Below are 15,246 nucleotides of genomic sequence, written 5' to 3' on the forward strand. Positions count from 1 at the left end.
TGTGAAAAGCCAGAACCTTATATCCCCAGCATACCCACTACTTTCTCTCATCTTAAATGGCCATCACTATGGTAACAACTGCTTAACATAAAATGTAGGGAGACAATTAGAAGAGATCATAACATATGAGATACAGCTGTGTTCAGTGTAAAACCACAGATTGATTCCCATCATGGTTCTTGTTGCCAACTGCTCCAGGACACCATGGGGCCCTTGGCATCTGCGATCTGGCATTTTTGGCTCAGTACAGTACAGACAATAGTTCTTTCTGACCCTGTCTTTGTCTTTATCCTTCTCTGCCTTTTCACCATTAATCAGTCTCAGGATTGAATTCAGTGGCTGACCAATCTGAAACTTAATATCTTTGTTATTAGTGTTTTGCAACAGTGTGCCTCGTGGCAGACCAAGGGACTGGCCGGCTCACAGGCCAAAGTATACCACATGGTTGTGACAGTTCTCCTTTTGAGGAGCCTCTATGCTGTGCCAAATCTCAGACTTCAAAATTACATGGATGATAAAGCAGAGGAAGAGCCACCATGAATAATCTGAAGAATTACAGAATCACAGAACTGTAGGGGTTGGAAGGGAACTCTAGAGATCATCGAGTCCAACCCCACTGCACAGCAGGCTGCACAGGTAGGTGTCCAGGTGGGCCTTGAATGTCTCCAGAGAATCATAGAATCACAGAATGGCCTGGGTTCAAAAGGACCACAATGATCATTGAGTTTCAACCCCCCTGCTATGTGCAGGGTTGCCAGCCACCACACCAGGTTGCCCAGGGCCACATCCAGCCTGGCCTTCAATGCCTCCAGCAATGGGGCATCCACAACCTCCTTGGGCAACCTGTTCCAGTGTGCCACCACCCTCTGTGTGAAAAACTTCTTCCTAAAATCTAACCTAAACATCCCCTGTTTCAGTTTAAAACCATTACCTCTTGTCCTATCATTATCCACTCATAAACAGCCATTCCCCCTCCTGTTTATATACTCCCTTCAAGTACTGGAAGGCCATAATGAGGTCTCCCCAGAGCCTTCTCTTCTCCAAGCTAAACAATCCCAGTTCCCTCAACCTTTCCTCATAGGAGAGGTGCTCCAGCTGTCTGATCATCTTAGTGGCCCCTCCTCTGGGCCTGCTCCAAGAGCGGGAGAATCTACAACCTCCCTAGGCAGCCTGTTCCAATGCTGCATCACCCTCACTGTAAAGTTCCTTTGCATATTGGTGTGGAACTTTGTATGTTCCAGTTTATGGCCATTTCCCCTTGTCTTGTCCCCACAGACCTCTGAAAAGAGGTTGGAAAGTAAATTCCTAGTGAAGTTAGGTGATAGCTGGTAATTCAGTGTTTGACCTACTTTCAAAACCTGTGAAAACTTTGGTTTTTGTTTTTACAATTTAACCACATCTTAGTAAAGAGCAGGTGAATGTATCCTTATTCATTCTTTACTCTTTTAATGAATCACTTTATTCTTATAAACAATTCAGATGGATAAATTGTGGCCACTGAGGTCTTTTTTCATAGAAAGTCCTTGGGAAGTCCTTTTCTGAACTACAAACAGACAAGAAAGTCAAGCAATTAAGAACACTAAAAAAGGTTCTGTTCTCATCTGAGCATCTGTCATCTTAGAAGTGGATGTATCTTCAGAAAGCAGAGGTTATACACCATTAGTGGTATAGGAAAATGTAATTTGGGGTTGAGTAAATCTGCTTCTAAGCGGAGATCAGTGAGGTGGTCCTCTAACACCAGAGTAAAATACAGAATAAGAAGGCAAACATGTAAATGTGAAGCATTCATTGCTGGCCTGAAAGAACTGAAAGTGATTCTGATGATAATCTACTGCCATGATGAAAATGAGTAGGGCATGGGTGATAACTGTTCACTGGCTTCTCTGCTACAAGAGTGACAGTGCATAGAGGAAGGCTGTGGGTTGCATGCTCTGAATGAGGGCATGGGATTGTCCTGCCAAGACACATTTGAGATGCTCAGTGCTTCAACTATGAATAACTGGGACACAGAAGGTTCTGTCTGAATGTCAGGAACTACTGACAAAGTACTGGCACAGGTTGCCCAGAGAGGCTCTGGAGTCTCCTTGGGAATATTAAGAAGCCATCTGGATGTGGTCCTGGTCAGTCTGCTCTGGGTGTGCCTGCTTGAGCAGGCATTGGACAGAATGACCTCCAGAGATTACTTCCAACCTCAACCATTCTATGATTCCTGCAGGCCAGTGTGAATGCTAATGTCTGTATAGGCCCAGGGACAGTGGAAAAGTTCATAAGGAACAATGCTGGCTAGTGAGCCTGAAGACACCATACCTTCCTGAGACATTCTCTTACCCTTCCTATTAAAGGAGAGCAGTGAACTTGTTATGAGCATAGTCTGTACGGCAGGTTTGCTAGAGCCCTATGGAATGCTGTGTGAGATTGACCAGCCACTTAAAGTCTCTGTACTTTGTGGTCATTCCTTGCCTGATCCTCCCACCTTACAGCTTTGATGCCCTCTCATGTTTATACTGGAAAGGTGATTTCTCTAGACAAACAGCAGAAAAGATAAGGCATTTTCCAAAGTTGTCCACTACACACTGATTTTCATATTTAATGTTCAGCAACTAAGTGAGGTTCTTTTTTCTTTTATTTCCTTCACAGTCAATGGCAGAAAACATGAACTTCCAGATGGAAATTTACCATAGAATCATAGAATTGTTTCAATTGGGAGGGATCCTTAAAAGTCATCTGGTCCAACTCCCCTGCAATGAACATGGACACCTACAGCTAGATCAGGTGCTTCAGGTGCTCAGAGCCCCATCCAGCCTGACCTTGAGTGTCTCCAGGGACAGGACATTCACCACATCTCTGGGCAACCTGTGCCAGTGCCTCACCACTCTTGCTGTAAAAAACTTTCTCCTTATATCCAATACAAATATCTCCTCTTTTAGTTTGGGAACATTTCCCCTTACCCTGTCACAACAGACCCTGCAAAAAGTCTGTTAAGTCTGTTCCCTTCTTTCTTACAGTCACTCTTTAGATACTGAAAGGCCGCTTTTAGGTCACCCCAAAGCCTTCTTTTCTCCAAGGCTGAATAGCCCCAGCTCTCTCAGCCTGTCCTTGTAGTAGAGGTGTTCATACCTTGGATCATTTATGTCCAGGCTGAGTTGAAATACACTCTTCAGGTGCTGCCACCACTACAGAAATCCACAGGGTGAGTTTTAGTTGAGGTTAAAACTGTTTTGAATAGATTTTTGCATAGAGGTTTATTATTTCTTGGAAGGTACAATCCACATTAGGGATGTACTCTGCTTTCACTCCAAGTGGGGTTAGAACTGATTTATTTGGGGAGGTCAAGTGCTGAGAATCTTTCTGTGTGGCCTGTGTACCTTGTAATAACAAGCTCTCTTGTTAATACAGTTCTTATTGCATCTTAAAATTATTACTTACATCCTGAATTTCACTGAGGTTGGCATGAATGAAAAATAATTCCATAAAGAATTCAGGAGCTTGCCAAGAGTCACTACATGTGTTTGTTAACAAAACTGAACCAGAGGTGAGGATTTCTTTTCTTTCCTTGCACTTCCTTGCTTTGATCAAGCAGAAGCTCCATGTCTTCCAAGATTTCTCCTGTCCACAGGAATGTCAACAGAACAGTCCATGCTGCAGGAGGAGTGAAAAGAATGCTCTGCTGTGATAACTGCCCCAGATTCTTCTGTTGAACACTGATTGAAAAATGGGAGCTGGAAAACCACAAATTGAGATGCAGGCCAAGAAAGTAGGTAAGGAATAGGACATGCCAGATTGTGACCCAGGTTTCATTCCCCTCAGGGGCACATCCTTCTAAATCCACAGCTTGCTTCATGACACAGGAACATGGCAGAGAAGGGCAGGTGATCTTCTTCCCATTGTACAGATGTATGGGGAGTGAATGGATGGAGAGATGTTTGGTCTGTGATGTGATGTGCCTGGGACATGGTCTAGAGCAGTCACAAGCACGGGTTAATGGTTGGACTAGATGACCTTAGTGGTCTTTCCAATCCTAATGATTCTGTGATTCTGTGAACTGATGAGGTCTCTTTGGTGGAGTGAGGAGAAAGGCTGTCTTAAAACCATGACAGAGGCAAATGGCAGCCCTTGGCATTACTTTGCTTGAGGACTAGGGCAGCACCAGCCTTATAGCCTAACCATTCCTGAGCCCTGGGACAGATTTTGGGAGTCTCCTTGATGGTGACAGGGCAGTGGGGAATTGTTGGAGAACAAACACGGAAAAGAGAAGAAATTCTGAAGGGAAACTTTGAAATTCCTTTTCTTTCTCAGGCATTGGCAAAATTCTAGACTTCTAAGCAATGTGATGGTTTTGCAGGAAAGAAAAAAGAACTGTGGTTTAAATTAGATGACATTATGTGCTTCTAGAACTATCTGTCTCAGTTTGACAACAAACCAAACTCTCCCTTCAGGGCTCAGACCCAGCTGCCTGGATGTGGAGTATGCTGGCACACTTTTTCTTAGGAAGGATTAAGTGTGAACAAAATCCTCTCCCTTTTCCTTTTACACACAGGAATGAAAAACTTTCATGCAAGACCAATGAGTGCTGTGAAAGCAGGTGACAATACTCAAATGATAAATCCTATCAACTAATTACGTGAGAAACAGCCCACACTTGCTCCACCACAGGCTGCGGTTTTCAGTACATTGTAGTGGCTCAGAGAACAGACACCTTCGTCTTCAGAACAAAGTTATCTCAATAGCAATTGTCACAGATAGTTGGTTGCTTGAATATAAGGATTTCTCACTGGTTTGAATACACCACCACACTGTTAAGTGTGCCTGCTTCTAGGCTTTCCTCTCTAAAACACAGCTACGAGGTGTGAAATCAAGGTTCACTGAATTCAGAGCCAAGGTTTCTCTGACTTCGCTTGAACCCTCAACTTACGTATTTTCTTTCTGACATTTTATAAGACATTTTATTTTTCTCTGAGACAGATTCATTGTCTGACACTTTCCAGCTGATGTCAGATAAATTACAACACTGGTATTCCCCCACCCATGCAAAGGAAGTTTATGGAAGTATGTTTTCCTGTAACTTTCTCTGTGGAGGATTCTCAGGTGTCTGCTGTTGTGGCTGAACTCACCCTTCAGCCTTTTTCTGTGGGATTTTCATCTTGTTCTCATTCCTTTACTCAGACACCTTACATTCCTCAAAAGGATAACTGTAAAAAATTAATATCCTTGAGGTCTGCATTTCATACAGTTTTGTTGAAACTGGCTAGCATTCAAACTTTGCTGGCATTGACAGTTACTGTAATTGCATGAGCTGTATTTCACTAGGAAACCAGCCTCCAAAAGACCAGAGTACCCCATGAGGACTGTCCTATACTTGCAGTGTCCGAAGCTCTAACATTTAAATCTAATCTCATCTATTGCTCCGTAAGTTCATTGCATAGTGTTACTCTTGGAATTAGTTAATTGTAGCATGCGATTCAACTAAATATGTTTTAGACATTGGAATAAGGTGAAATAAATTGCACCCAACTGTATTTGTTTCTCTCCTCTGATAGCAAAGAGGGCCTATGGAGATAGACAATGGAGTTTTCTACATCGATTGAGCTCTTTAGATTCCTATTTAGTCAGTGAGATCAGTGTAGGCAAAAGAGTTTGACTTGTGATTCATTTCATCAAATGCTCACGTGTATTTTAGGCTGAATCACACCCTCATCTCTATTGACTATATTGATGAAACCCACATTAAGCCAAGACAGCTAGTTCACATGCAGACATCTACAACAGAGATGTCCAGATAAGATGGATTTCCCTTTTATGCACTTTTAGCCTTTTTTGATATAGCAGAAGACCTGCCCCTCTATCACATTATTTGTATACTGTCAGACTCCCGTGTGCTTAATACTAAAACTCCCCCCTTTGTGAGTAGGAGCAATATCATATGAAATAGGAAGAACTCACATTCTGCAAATCTACTCTCTCTATGCGTAGTGTCTTAACTGCACTGTGAAATCACTGATTTGCTGGCTTTGAGCTGTTTTTGAATCAAGCCCAGAGGATAAGCTTTTTTTTTTGCACACCATATTTCTCTCTGGTATGGCTAATGCAGGCTTATTCTCCTTCAAATCTTATATAAAGCTTTTACAGGAGAATGCATCTGTGATATGCTTTCCAATTTTTTTTTATTTTTATTTCTTTTTTTATTTTTATTTTTTAGAAAAATATGAATAAAACAGTAAACTGGGAGACTGTCAGCATCTGTTGCAGTTTATCTGTATTCTAACGCAACTCACAGGAAAATGCAAAGTCGATTAAAACCAACCAAGCGTAATAAATACGTTTTTTGATTCTGTCAGTATGCTTAAAGATGAAAGCTAATGGCAAATCCATATACAGTCACACAGATCAAATGATCTATCAGTCTGTAAGCTTTCATTCATGACAGATAAATGCTCTTATTATCTTCACCGCGTGCCCGTTGGTCCAGCATAACTTGGTGAGTTAACTTGGTACTCTGTAACTAGGAAGCTTATATGTACAATGCTTGCTTTTTACAGTTTTGCAAATGCTTACAGTTTCATTTCCTCAGTCTGTCAATGGCTTCCTTCATTGATCACAGTTCATTTCTGTCCCTCAGCAACTCTCAGTCTTTTCCCACTCCTTATTCCCAGTCATAATCTTCTTGGGCTCGTCATAGAATCATAGAACATCTTAGGTTGGAAGGGAACATCCAGCTCCAACCCCCTGCCCTGGGCTGGTTGCTCCCCAGCAGATCAAGCTATCTCAGATCTGATCCAACCCGGTCTTGAATACCTCCAGGCATGGGACATCCACAGCTTCTCTGGGTGACCTGTGCCAGTGCCTCATCACTCTCTAGGTGAAGAATTCTTCCCAAAATCTAAACTAAATCTCCCCGCTTTTAGTTTAAAACCATTCCCCCTTGTCCTATCACTATCAGACAGAGGAAAATCTTGGTCCCCCTTCTGTTTGTAAGCTCCCTTCAGGTACTGGAAGGCTGCAATGAGGTCTCCCCAGAACTGTCTCTTCTCCAATCTAAACAAGCTCATCTCTCTCAGCCTTTCTTCACAGCAGAGATGATCTATCCCTCTGAGCATCTTTGTGGCCCTGCTCTGTGGCTCCACTCCAACACACCTTTCTTGCACTAGGGGTTCCTGGCCTAGACACAGCTTTCCAGATTGGACCTCATGAAGGCAGAGCAGAAAAGGACAATCACCTCCCTCTTCCTGCTGGTCACCCCTCTTTTGATGCAACCCAGGATACTGTTGGCTTTCCTGGCTGCAAAAGCACTCTTCAGGCTCATGTCCAGCTTTTCATCCACCAGAAACCCCCCAGGTCTTTCTCTACAGGGCTGCTCTCAGTGAGTTCTTCTCCCAGTCTGTACAAATAACTGAGATTGCTCTGACCCAGGTGCAACACCCTGCACTTGACCTTGTTAAACCTCAATGGATTCACATAGCCCCACTTTTTGAGTCTGTCCAGGTGCCTTTGGATGTCAAGTCTTCCAGCTTTTCATGATAGAAACCTTTTTTTCTCAAGCTATTTATCCACTCTAAGATACTTTGTCTGCCTTTAGCATTTCTGTGGGGTGTTTTTTGCTTTCATTTTACTGGACTGTATTGACAACAGAGATAAGACTCTACTGGTGGTCACCTCAATTATGACTGGTAGATAAGAACAGCAATTGCAGTGAAATCCTGGCTTTGCCTTTGTGCTCTTGTCATTCTTTGATTCTTTGGTCCCAAGTAGAAACTGTTAAGCAACGCAGGTTCCTTTTCTATTGTGTCGAGTTATTCTAGAGGGCACTAGAAGAGCAGAGGTTCAAGTGTTTTGAATGAGGACAGACTCTTCAAATGCTTGAGCTCCTGGACCCTTAAGAGGGTTTTCCTGAGTATATGTAAGCAGTGATTATTTTGAAGGACTGGTAACAGGGCAGCCTTAGGATATTCTCAGAGGTTTAGCAAAAGTCTTGACCAAGTGGCTCTTGTCCTTACTCTCAGTGTACTGTTTAAAGTATAAACAACTGAAAGTGCTACTCAAAGGAAAGCTTGCTATATAGTTTTTTAAGCAGCCAAGCAACAGTCTTTTCATCTACACCCTGCTCCAGGGAGACCTCATTATGGCCTTCCAGTACTTGAAGGGAGTATATAAACAGGAAGGGGAATGGCTGTTTATGAGAGTGGATAGTCATAGGACAAGAGGGAATGATTTTAAACTGAGACGGGGGAGGTTTAGGTTTGATTTTAGGAAGAAGTTTTTCACACAGAGGTTGGTGATACACTGGAACAGGTTGCCCAAGGAGGTTGTGGATGCCCCATCCTTGGAGGCATTGAAGGCCAGGCTGGATGTGGCCCTGGGCAGCCTGGTATGGTGGTTGGCGACCCTGCACATAGCAGGGAGTTGAAACTCGATGATCATTGTGGTCCTTTTGAACCCAGGCCATTCTGTGATTCTATGATCCGTAAGTGGAAAAAATAAAATCCTTCCTCCTTCTCTCCTTTATTTAGTGGATCTAGTATACAGTCTATTGAATTAGAATAGGTATAGTAAGAAAATCTTTTTCTAGAGAAAAAGTCAGAGAGTTTGTGACTATATCTGCAGGCATTGCAGAATTGGATCTTGGCTCAGGTATATGGACACGACTGCTTTCAGTCTGGAACAACAGTTTTTCTGACACATATAGAAATGAACAAACAGTGTTTGACAGATGCATGTTGGTGACCCTAGAATTAAGTATGTTCATCTTCATTGTAAACAGCTTTAGGAAAGGAAGAAACTAATCTACAAAACAAGTACATGGACCATATTAACATGACTGTTAGAGCTCCATGCAAGTATACCAACTGATTATTTACTGATTATTTACATTTCTTATAGAAGGTGCAAACTTTCTCAATTAAAATGTAGAGATCAATGGGAGAATTTTCCATATTTGGTAATGTTTACCTATTGCATTATGGGAACAACAGAGTAGAGATTAAAAACTCATCAGCTGGTCAGCGTGGAGTCTGGGAGCTTTGATGCTTTCAGCTGTTAAGTCTGCTCTTTCAAAGGACCCATTTTCAACTCAGATCTGCTGTTCAAATCAATGTGTTGATGTTTGGAAGCAATACAGTTCTGGAGAGAGTAAGCAATTTATATCTTCTCCATCAGCCAGAGAGTATCAATGAACACAGATACTCATGCATGCCTGTGGGCTTTCTGGCTGCTTTCAATATTCAGGAAACATATACAACAGAGCATTAGCTGTTCTTCAGCACATACCATGAGTTTGAAGTAATGACATAATCTTTGCTCAGGGGCGGCTCGTTTCCCAGGTTGTGCAGCAAGACAACATGGAAGTAAATTTGCAACACATCTCAGTTTCCTTTCGTTACTTCTCTCTTGAACACCTAATCTTTCCATTCAGAAATATTTTTCATGGAGCTGTGAACAGTTTTTTCCACACCACTGCCTGAACTAATACACAAGAATATTTTATATTTCTTCACTACATAAAAATCTCTCTATAACTGAGAATAAGTACCATCCCTTTTGTTTTACCAATGGGATGCTGAGGAGGAAAAGCATGGTTGTGAATTAATGGCAGAAGAAGCAAAGAAAAAGCTTCTCACTGTCATTGAGGAACAATGAAGAGAACAAGAATCTAGAGACAATTAGATGCTGTTTCCAGTCCAGTCCAGTCCATATGTAATACAGGGCTGTGGGACTGCAGGAAGAAGTAGTTCCTGTATGGTTGGAAAAAGCAGATAGTATTTTGGGTATTATCCTTTTTCAGGTCTTTAGTATCTAAACTTTCTCGTTTTCTCACCAGAAACATTGATTTAAGTGCCGTTGCTCTTTACAGATGTTGCTTTACTTAATCAGACTACTGTGGTCATTGTACCAATTCTTCATAAAACTGTTTTTCTGGATAGGTGCTGAATTTCAGCAGGGTAGTGATTATGTAGCTCATAGCAGAACCAAGAGGAGAGAGCTCTACAACAGGACAAAAGTTCCCTGAGTAACCGTTTTATTTTTATGAGAAAGAGAAAATCCTGAAACTATCCATGAAGGTGCCCTTCAGTAGCTTTTTACTTTATGACAGCCTCCAATGTAAGGACTGACTTCCCCAAATCTCTTAGGAAGGCTCATGTATACTCCACATTTTCTGCATTCAAGTCACTGAAATCCATGAAAATCTTTCAATTGGCTTTGGGCTTTGGATCACAGTATGACATAAAAATTCCTTCTCCATTCTTTGGAAGGGCTCCAGCATAGTAAGTAAAGCAGTGCTCTGAAACTTGGTTCCAGTCTCATCTCTGCCTTTGGCTCACCTCTCTGTGCCTATATAAAATAGGGATACAATTACTTTCTGACCTTGTGGATGTGTCCTAAGAATTAATGTTTGTAATGTGCTATACACTTCTCCAGTGAATGGTATTCTAGTCAGTGAATGCGCTTTGTTCTTTGTCTGAAGGCAGATTAAGTAAGGCCCTGGGAGCAGCAGAAATTTGGTCCCATTGGATAGTAACATTAATCCCATTTTCTCCAAGCTTCAGCCCAATTTCATTCAGCTGGTGACATAATTTCTACACTGTGGCATATTCTTCAAGGAAAGATATATTTTTCTGGGTTGTAAGAGAATATGTTGGTAGGTTGAGCACAAATGAAGAGCACGCATCATAGAAAAACAGGAGGAGATACTCTCCAGAACATCACAGCTCCTCCATCCTCCAAATGAATCAAAGGAAGAGTAATTAAACAAGCCATGCAGAGTTGTTCATGCTGCTAGCATGCAGAGGAAAAAACATTAGCCAGCTATCTTGCAAGAGATCCCTACCCTTTCTGGACATGTGCAGTTTCCTTCACAGGACTTTCAGAGCCCCTGGGTTTGGATCTTGTTCAGACTTTCTGAAGAGTCTTCCTAATGACAGTGGAGGAGTGTAGGGTGGCTAGCTAAAACATGAGGATATTGATAAATTCTATTGAGTTGAATTTAAATTACCCTGGGAGAAAGTCACTGGCATAGACAGACAGCATTTAGGCAGTAATGCTTGGTAGGCTGACACTGCTTTCTGAAAACAGCCTTCACCTTGCAGCTGTAAGCAGAGAATTGCTGGGAAGTCCTCCCAGCACACCGAAAATATCCAGCTGAGAGCTATCTGTGCAAACCATAATATGTAGGGTCTAAAAGGACATCCAGGAAACCCTCTCTCCAAACAACTCTTACCTATGACCCCAAATCATGACAAGTGTCAGCAGAAACCTCAGCACATACAACTCCGACAAGCACCAGTTATTATTGGTATTCTTTATTCTCATATTTTACTTTTATTGAATAATCACCTTACAACTATGTTCACATTACCATCCCTTGCTCCAGCACTTACATACACTCAAAGGGCAGACTATAAATACATGTAATAACTCTGCAAATTCAAGTGTTCTTGTTTGTTTTTTGATGTTTACTTGCTTGACTGGAGCATTCCATTGAAGCCTCATACCCTAGCTAGTTAGAACAGACTGTGGGATTCATACCCGTGTAAAGCTAGTTTGTTTGCTTTACAACACCAAGACAAATGCTGATGTGAAGCACTGTCACGAGGTCAATCAGGTCTAAGAATTTAAACACCGAAAGATTTACAATTCCATTTTGACAGCTCCTTCCACTCTTCCTCCCCTTTCCCCTAGCAATAAGACTCATTTAAAGCTTTAAAATATGGGAAGCAGAAGAGGTGTCATTAATTTTACTTACACAACAGCATTTGCACTTGTAAGGTTTTGACAGCTTCACTAAACCCAGAGGAATTCAGATAGCTAGAGCAAATGAATGTACACCAATACTTGTATGGAAAGGAGGTAGTTTTAGAACTGAACACATATTTTCTTCCTGCAGGAAGATGACAGTGATGAGAGCATGTAAGATGATTAACTACCACATTCACGTGGTGTTTATTTAATGTTATTTTTCCTCCTGTTCAGCATATTCTCTTTGTGTTTCTGAAATCAATAGAGCTGCAGCAAGTGAAGAGATTATTTCAATATTTCTTAGGATGCTGTGCCCTTATCACTGTGCTTGGTACACATTGTTTTTGATATGGCAGACAGACTCTTTAAATGTTATGTTTGCTACTTAGAAAGTTCAGATGATGACTGTGTCTTTTTGGGGACTGAGAAATCCAATTGCAGAAAGACGACCGTATATGCATGCAACCAAATCCTTTTGGAAACACAAGTGGGATTTATTTTTTTATCGCTGTCATGATTTTGGATGGAAAATGGAAAACTTGCAATGAATTCATAATAGGTCATTGCATTACCATCTGAAACAGAAGGAGCGTGCTTACTTGTTCAGAAGAGAAGACAGATGAAGGCAAGCAAACAGCAGAAAAAACCATGAATTAAGTGATAGCCACTTGCTGATCATTGTTCTGCTATCTGTCCATTATCTGTCTGGATGTAGGTAGTAAATGCCACACGAATTTAAATAAAACCCATTACTCACACTCACTTACAGACGTGATGATAGGAGTTGCTTGACAGATCTTATATAGGCAACTTGGATGTAATTGAGCCCGTTGCTGTGTTGATTCTCCTTCAGCAAAATCCTCTACCTGTGCAGGAATATTTTAAGACCTCACTAAATTTGAAATGGTGACAGAGCATTAGGGGTTTTTGCTTATTTGTGTTTCTTTCTCTCATTATTGGGTCTCTACAATAACAGATGGTGAAATCTCTCCTGAGTAAGCCAAATGCCAGTGCTTTTTTTACAGGATGTCATGCAAAGACACCAACAGCTCAGCTACTACTAGTTCTAGAAATTGATGGGCTTGCTCTAGTGCCTTTTAAAGTTCCTGGGTGTCTTTAAAACACTTTGGATCACCTCCTTGAGACATGTGAATGAGGCAGGCAATCTGTTTTAAATACTTCCTTATTATTCCCAAAGCTTCATTTGGACATGCTGGTAAACAAGGTAATAATCTCTGCTTTAACAACATTTCCTTTTTATAGCATTTAGCCCCCTTACACATGAGTGTAAGGTCAGGACATGTTGCAGATAGGTTTAAAACACTTTTTTTTTGCCATTCCTTCTTGAGTGGGGGGCTTCCTATTTCTGAAATGGCCACAGCTGGCAATAAACACCTGTACAGTTACAGCTGGCAGGGCTTAGATGAATGAAAATAATTTTGACCAGGCTTATATTTCCTTGGTCATTTTGCTATGCTTTATTAAGGGAACATGGTCTAGTGGTTGCCAAGGGATACTGAGAGTTATTTCATGCTCCTAGAACAGTCCCAATTCACTCTTTTCTCCTCATGGTTAACTAATGAGCTGATGGCCAGCAAATCACAGCTGAATTCACAGTTCTATGTTAGTGTGACGGTAGGGACATTTCTTCATCCTTCTAAGTCCCATATTCTCCATTGGTGATGTAAGACTAGTCGGATCAACTGTGAGACTAAGTTGGGGTATATTTATAAAGGCAAAGAAAAGCCCAAAACTCAGATGTTGTCCTGTTTATATCTACCTTGTATTTCTTGCTAAATTTCTGTCTTGGTTTCAGCATATCTATCTATCTATTAGGTTGCTTTTGTGACTTTTTATTCAAAAAGTCCTAGAAGATGCATTGCTTGGTATAGAAAGACAAAATGAATGAGTTGAGCGTATGGATATCTCAAAGCTGCGTTTGGCATCTGGGATTTGTAGACTTGTGTGTTTCTAGCTACAAATAGTGGCTGTGGCTTGGGAAAAAAAGACTGTTTTTGCATTTTGTGTGTTAACAGTTTCTGCTATCTTGTTCTGCTGGTTTGGGAATTCTGAGTGTGAGGATGAAAGGCTGGAAGAGACACTTTTGTTTCTTTGTACTCCATGGCTTCAAACCCTCTCTATATGTGTTCTCTCCACCTCAGAAAGCTTTCATGTGCTTCACTTACTTCTTCTTAGACATCATCAGAGGAGGAAGAACTGATGGTGGTCTCCAGACAAGATGGTTTTGTATTGTAGAAACTCGATTCTGAGTATATGCCAAACTGAGGACCAGGTCTGAGTCTTTCCTTTGCACTTAAAGAAAGGGATAGATAGATGCTCCACCCCCCTTCCCTAACTCCTTGGTTAAGATAGCTAAATTTGTCAGAAATATTGTGTTTTAAGCATCTTGTAACTATGAGTAGGACTCCTATCCTGGCAAAACAATGCACTGGGCTTTTACCAAACCTGTTTTGACCCTAGTTATGCACAGGCATTTGCTGCTTTGGTTTTTCATTATTTGAGGCTCACTTGCATTTCATAGGGATAAGCCCTGAATTTATCTACTTTGGCAGTTTTCTTGAGACAGAAGACAGATAGCAAAGGGATAGAGGAAAGAGAGGGATTCATGCGAAAAGTCTTGAAGGACAGTAAATGTCTTCTGACTGCTGCCTGTGGAGTTTTCATATTTACTGGGAAGGAAATCATGCTCAGCAATTGTCATTGCCTCCCAGAGAAGTAGTGCATCTGTTTGAAGGTACATATTGTACTTTCAAAGCTCACTGTCTCAGACAACATAGCCTGTGACAGCTGAAATCATTTGGGATGTTCCAGTTAAAGGGATACAGGACCAAATTCCCAGGGGCTGTGGACAGCTTCTGCACATAAAACTGTCATTGAGTATGAAGAGGAATTTTCAGAAGCATTCAAAATGTTTTTGCCTTCTCTCATGAAATTAATTCTGCATTATCTTGATCATCCAAATAGCTTTTTTTCTGCACCTGATCTGGTTTGGCTATGATTATTTTAGCAAATAGAATGGGGTCAGGGACCACTCTGGCCAGGATGCCACTTGATGCAGCTGTTCTGTGCCCTTACAGCCAAAATCTCTGGCACTCCAGAACTGGATGGTCACATCCCAGCATTCTGTAGTGAATGCCATTAGGGCTGAGCCAATTTTCAGCTTCTTCCCAAGAGCTGTTTTGGGAGACTTATATTGGCCGAAACTCAAGAGCCAGGGAATGTGTTAGCAATTAAGTGATATGGTTGATCACATTCAGGTGGATGTTCTGTCACTCTTGGCTTGAGAGCTGCAGTTACATTCTTCAAGCTCCTCTGACGTGAATACAGATGATCATAGAACAGAATTATAGAATCTTTTGAGTGAGAAGGGATCTTTAAAGGTCATGTAGTCCAACTCCTCCGCAATGAACAGGAACACCTACAGCTAGATCAGGGCATGCAGAGCTAGGTCCATATCAGAACTGTGAATAGTCCGTCAAATGAGAAGCTGTACACCAG

At 41.5% G+C, this 15,246-nt stretch overlaps 1 protein-coding gene across 3 annotated transcripts in view; it reads right to left on the reverse strand.

Annotated features, from left to right (window-relative positions):
* The window catches only part of GRM3 (glutamate metabotropic receptor 3), a 108,854-nt gene that overhangs the window by 58,587 nt on the left and 35,021 nt on the right, over positions 1-15,246 (reverse strand). The window contains exon 2 of one of the 3 annotated variants that reach the window (XM_004937500.5): positions 12,485-12,593. The exons of the other annotated variants lie outside the window; for them this stretch is intronic. The gene's annotated coding sequence lies outside the window, so the exon portion shown is untranslated. The remainder of the gene's footprint in view (positions 1-12,484; positions 12,594-15,246) is intronic. 3 annotated transcript variants of the gene reach the window in all.

Source organism: Gallus gallus, chromosome 1, assembly GCF_016699485.2.
Source record: "Gallus gallus isolate bGalGal1 chromosome 1, bGalGal1.mat.broiler.GRCg7b, whole genome shotgun sequence".
Taxonomy (NCBI): Eukaryota; Metazoa; Chordata; class Aves; order Galliformes; family Phasianidae; genus Gallus; species Gallus gallus.